Below are 6,527 nucleotides of genomic sequence, written 5' to 3'. Positions count from 1 at the left end.
GTTGAGATATTTTGTGGATGTTGGTGGCATGTGCATCAAAAGTGAGTTTATTGTCTATGGTGAGTCCACGGTATTTGAAATGTCTGACCTGTTCAACTCTCTGGTTGTGGATGGAGACGGGGGACCAGACGGGGTGACAGTGTGTTGTGAAAGACCATTTCTTTTGTTTTTCTTACATTAAGTTCCAGAAAATTGTCTGTGCACCACTGAGTGAAATGGGTTACGGATTGTTAAGCGATGATTGAGTCGTCATTGTTGAGCAGACCTATGGCAGTGTCATCGGAATACTTAAAATGTGTGGTGATGGAGGAAGGGCTGGTGCAGTCATTGGTGTACAGGGTGTAAAGAATGGGACTGAGACAGCAGCCCAGTGGAGCTCCCGTGTTGGTGATGGTGGTGGTGACTGTGCCTATCCTGACACCCTGTGGTCAGTTGGTGAGGAAGTTGTGGATCCAGTGGATGGGGAGGGTGGGGGAATGTTGAGGTGGTAGAGTTTCTTGATCATCTGGTGGCGTTGGATGGTTTTGAAGGCTGAACTGAAGTTGACAAAGAGGATGACTGCGAAGTTGTCCGGGTGTTCCAGTTGTTGGAGGAGGGTGTGGAGGAGAGACGCTACATCATCCTCCGTCCCCCTGCTGGCCCTGTAGGCAAACTGGTATGGGTCCAGCAGGGGGCGGACAACTGGCAGTATTGTGTGGAGTATGAGTTTTTCTAAGCATTTCATAATTATGGAGGTAAGTGCACCGGTAACACTTTATAATAATGTTCCTTAGTAAAGACTCAGTAAATAATTAACTAATAATGAATAAAACATTAACAAATGTTTTTATTATTAACTAAGCTTTATTAATGCTTTATAAAATATCTACAAATGATATCTGCAAGATTTTACACACCTTATAACACAGTATTTTATTCATTTACAAGCAACTTGTAAATGTTTGATAAATATAAAATATTAACATAACATTTCCTAGTCATTTACAAGCATTTGTTTACATTTCCTAGTCATTTACAAACATTTGTTAATGTTTTGTTCATCAATAGTTAATTATTTATTAAGTCTTTATAATGCTTTTTTGCATCCATTATTCTAAAGTGTTACCAGTGCACCTGGCCGGTAATGGTTTGGTTCAGTGGGACGTGTGTTCTTGGGTACAGAGATCATGGCTGAGGCTTTCCAGATGTTAGGAATGGTTGCTGGCCTGATGGAGTCTCAGAAGATAGTATGCAGTGAGTGGGGGTGGGCGGTGGGGGGCAGAGCTTCAGCTTCAGAGATGTAATGTAATGTGTATACAATATACATGTTGACTCCAGTTCAGCACATGGTATTGCATGGTATTACATATTAAACTGTATTGCATTTGTTCTACTTGGACTTCTGATTATGTTAAACTGAATCTCATAACCCTTTTAATATGCAAAGGGAAATAGTGAATCTAATCTAATCCCAGTAATATTAGTCATTGTTCAAATTTCTATCCAGCGAGCTGGCATTGCTTGGTTTTCCCATAAAAGAAATGGAATAATTGAAACCTCCAAAAAGATTCATAATGACAGTCTTATCGCGGCCTACTGGCGTAGTTATTGTCTCATATCAGTAAAGCCAAACATAGGCCTATGTATGTTGGAGTCCATATGGACTGCAGTCTGAAAACCAGTTTTTACACATCCGCAATTTACAAAATTGTGCTGTAGCCTATTTTACAATGATGTGTAGACTGCTGATTTGTCTTTTCGCTTGTGTGAGTTTAGGCTACTTGGATGTGTATAGAGCCATGTTTTTTTTTAGGTTTTACATTATGGTGGTGTGTGAGGTTTGTGTATTTTTCTACTCTTATTTATTGCTTAGTCAACCCAACAAGGACTGATACGTTTCGTTGTAGTTTATGCCTACATGTTAGAATACAATCAGTGGTGTAGTCTACGTAGAGCACAGGTATACACAGTATATCCACCAGAAAAATAGGAGATTTCAGTATACCCACCTAAAATGGCGAACTGTTACTGAACTTAAAATTCATTGTTCCATAAGAATAGCACAGCCACATTTAATCAATGGTGACTCGTCATGGAATTTAACAACATGATAAGATTACAATTAATATTCATTCAGAAATTGCAGCTTTAAACCCATGCCCACATGGCTTCTCCGCCAGTTGAGGAATACCACTCAGGTCGGATCTAGCCATTTTGCGGCCCTATAGGGGAAATATAAGCATGGCCCTCAATAGTAATTCTTTAAACACGCCACCAATTGGCATGGAAGGTGAGAGGGTGCTATTTTAGTGTTTTGTCTCGTCTACGTATATCTTCAATTACTTTACATAAGTGACACATTTTTTATGTGTTTATCGCAACTGATGGGACAGGTGGGGGCCCCTATGGAGGGCAGATTTGGTTGGGGTCCTATAGGCAATTGCCCAGGTTTGCCTAATGTAAAGTCCGCCTCTGTCCCAACTTTAGCAAAGTCGCTCCGAAGAAAGAAAAAAGAAACATTCACACATGCATAGCTGTTTCATTGACCACCTCTGTCTATAGGGATGCACATCTCAAATTCCATTCGGCCTACATAGGGGTAACGCTGCTTGCCTGAACATCAACTGGCAATATGCTAGTGTGAGAAAGAAGATGGTGGCAGACGAGGGTGGCCATACTGAAAGGCTTACATCTACTACTCATATCCTTGTCATGAAGTTAAGATTCACCCTAAATACAATTCAGGAAATTGCATCAGATGTTCACCAAATATCCCCTTTCTTTTTGCGGCCCCCAGAGCCCCGACCCCAGTTTGGGAACTGTGGCTGCCAGATATAGCTAACAGTAGCCTATTTACCCACTACAAAAAAATAGACTACAAGGCTGAATGTACAATATACAATAGGCCTATTACAAAGTTGTAGTCTATTCAAATAACTGCAATACCCACATGATTAGACCTAGGCCTAATAATCTTGTTAATAATTTCCATTTTTGTCCATGTCTTGTAGCCTGTGTCAATTCTGCGTGATCAAGTTCCTACATGCCTTTAAGGTTGAAAATGAATCAGTTTATGGAATTCCCCTGAAGTGATTAAGATATGACGTATTTCATCGAAAGTCGCAGTGAGTTTTGGGGGCGTGGGTTAGAGATGCGTTAGTTTCGTTTGAGGAAACAGGAAAGGACAAACTCGTGTTCTCCTGAACACTGTGGGCAACGGAGTAAAAACGTGCTATTACATATTAATAAATAGCATATGCCTAAATGTAAATAGCTCATTTGCGACGAACGAGATAATCAACGGGAGTTTATTTCCCCCTGTGAACTGTAGCCTACTGCATAGGATTGGGAAACCGTCACGCGGTAAGCTACACTAATGTTTTGGGAATGTTCATGAAACTGTTGTGGCAGCATTGCCTTCTGTCAAAGATTCGAGTAGGTCTATCCAGTCTGTCCGTGGCCCTTGTCTTTTTGAACGTCTCATCTGATTCTCATTCTATTTCTTTTTCAGATCATCATTGAACCATGATCACTTTGAAGTTGTACATAGGAGCGCTCTTGACGGCTACCATAGCGCTTATTCCAACACTCATACGGATGGTGGACTGCGTCGGGGGTCTGATGTATGTTCAAGGACCTACATCCAACTTCCATCCGCGTGTGGAAGCTGTTGGCCTATACGGACGAGGCGGGCTGGGTCACCGGGAACGATTAAAGCAACAGACAAAATGTGGACAGCGTTGCCTAAGTAAAGCATAACGTGGGCCGATACGCCTACAGAAAATGACACTTTTTGTTTGGAGTAAGAGGAAATACGAGACTGTGAGGGATTCTGTGGACACGTCTGCCCATGAAAGGGTTAATCTGTACCCTATTTCATTGGAGCTGTAGACAAGAAGAACGGATTTTTGTCAAGTCTTGTCTTGTGCGGAGTCCAGGATTGCAATAGTTAAAGTTTAGCGCTTGCACTTTTTTCACATTGAAGAATATGCCTTGCTGTGAGGGATTTTGCACTGACACCATATAGGCCTAAGCCTTCTTTTTATCATGCCCATGTAAAACATTGACCACTATAAGTGTTAGAAATAATGCTGGCGCTGATATGCCAATACAGTTTTGTGATTTAACGGCTTGGGTTGGGTCTAGAACTAGGCCTACTAAATTGCATGATAGGCCTAGGCCTATTTGAGAACTGGTTTTCAATCAGGTTTCTGTAGTGTACAGGCGATTAACATTATGATGAGACCAAATAGGACATGTTTTATGGGGTATTTGTTATTTCTGCAAGTGTGCCTGTTTACTGTGATATCTTCAGTCCATCATGATGTCCCAAATCCTGCTATGTGCTTGAAAGTAGGCCCCTATGTGAACCCTCCAGACATGGTCAGTGTTTTTATAAAAAAAATAAAAAATAATAATAATCATAAAAACACTACAGAACCTTATTTAACAGGTATCTGTAACTGAGGTAACTGTAACATGTAACTGTAACTTGTGTTAGTTGGCCACTCGGGGCTCGAACCCGTGCACCTACCCGTCAACACCCCAGTTCGAGTGTTTGGAGGCACAGCGCTGATTTTATTTGATATTCTCAGTTCTTATATGAAATTAAATACATGTTTAAGCCACCGATACAGTATAAGGCTTTGAGTGTGTGCGGATTGTTTAGTCTGTCATAACCGTGCTAAATGTTTTATGCATGCAACCATGTTGATGAGGAGTGAATGCATTCATTCATAGCCTACCCTCTTTTAAATGTCTTCAGATATCTCCTTTCCTCTTGGCATTGCTGATATATGGGACCGAGTTAGTTTGGGTGGTTTCCGCTCTCTTTGAATTACTTTAGGTCACTTCCTCTCCCAATGATGTCTAATTTCATTGATGTACTGAAATGATTAATTAAGCACTCACATAGCCTATATGTGTCACCGGAGTCTGTTACCTGCTTGACGTCCCTTTGCATGTAGTTCTTTGCTACTTAAAGAAGTTCCACTAAACAAGTACAGATTAATGAAACATGTGTCTGACATTTCATAAAGAAACTGGCCTATGTCTTTATTGTTTATAATAGGCCTTTATTCTTGATGTGATGATGATTCATGTCATGATTTTAGTTGCTTATAGGAGGCAGAAGAGATTGAGTAAGCTAGTAAAACTGCTGTTTGAATAGTGAGGATTGAGTCAAGCAAGTAAGAATACACATTTGTGTACACATTTATTCAATCCCATGTGCTGCAGTTTGAGGGAATTCAATGTACCTATATTTGTAATTGTATCCATAATAAAATCTTACGAGGACTTAAACATAAGCTTAGTGGAACTAAAATTACAAAACAATTTTTTCCTTCGGTTAAATGGCATATTTCTTAAAGATTGCCACTCTTTAGAACAAAGGTCAAATATGTTCAATCAAGTATTGAAAAGGCCTGGATGTGAACCAAACAATAACGAGGAACAATGTAGCAGATTTGAAGGGACATAACAAATTATTTTACATCACCAATGAATGTACCATTAATCATCAGATTTCAGAGTGAAAAGATGCACAGTGTTGATACTAATTGATTATGTTTGCACCAAAAAGAAAAGAAAAAAAGGTTTTGAATGATCCAGTCATCTCTGGCCTAAGTGGACCGAGTCCTGGACAGAGCACCAGAGCACAGCAGATTTCATCTAGCCTGACAGGCCAAACCATTCATTTTGAATTACTTCATAATTCACGAATGGTCTGATTATGCTTCTCTGGGGAGGGTTTAGTCATCTTCCAGGTGGCCAACCAATAAGCAAACGCACTTGAGGCGCATAATAACATACGCCATGAGCGTCAACTGGCAGCAATGGGTCACCACTCATTTCAAACCAGAGCTGAGCTCACTCCTCCCACCCAAGCACTCCAGGACTTTGAGGATCCAGACCAAAAAAGAATTATGAAGAAATGAATGTGGTCTGGTAAAACAAGGCTAGAGATCATCCTCATTCTCAGTTACATTTCCTGTCTACATCAGACATAACTATGGTACTAGAGACTAGACTGCAGACAAGGTCTGAACTCAGGAGACTTATCTAAATCACCCTAAACATTTGTTTTCAAAAGTATGCATCTCACCAAATGGTTAGGGGTATTCACCAGCATTCCCTAACAAGTTTGAAAGCCAAATATATCTTCAGTCATTTTTATTTGCCAGAAATGTTTGAAAGAAGAGAATATACTTTCAAAACGCTAAATAAAACCAGACAGAATCCATGTCTAGCGGTTAAGTCTAGCGGGTAAGCGGTTAGGACGTCAGATTTGTAGCCCAAAGGTTGCCGGTTCAACTACCGACCCACCAGGTTGGTGGGGGGAGTAATCAAACAGTGCTCTCCTTCATCCTCCTCCATGACTGCGGTAGCCTGAGCATGGTACCGTCCCGCCGCACTGCTCCCCAGGGGCGCCATTGAAGGCTGCCCCCTTGCACGGGTGAGGCATAAATGCAATTTCGTTGTGTGCAGTGTACAGTGTTCACTTGTGTGCTGTGGACTGCTGTGTCACAATGACAATGGGAGTTGGA

This window comes from Engraulis encrasicolus, chromosome 15 (genome assembly GCF_034702125.1).
Source record: "Engraulis encrasicolus isolate BLACKSEA-1 chromosome 15, IST_EnEncr_1.0, whole genome shotgun sequence".
NCBI classification, from domain to species: Eukaryota; Metazoa; Chordata; class Actinopteri; order Clupeiformes; family Engraulidae; genus Engraulis; species Engraulis encrasicolus.
Note: the sequence above shows the minus strand (reverse complement) of the source record.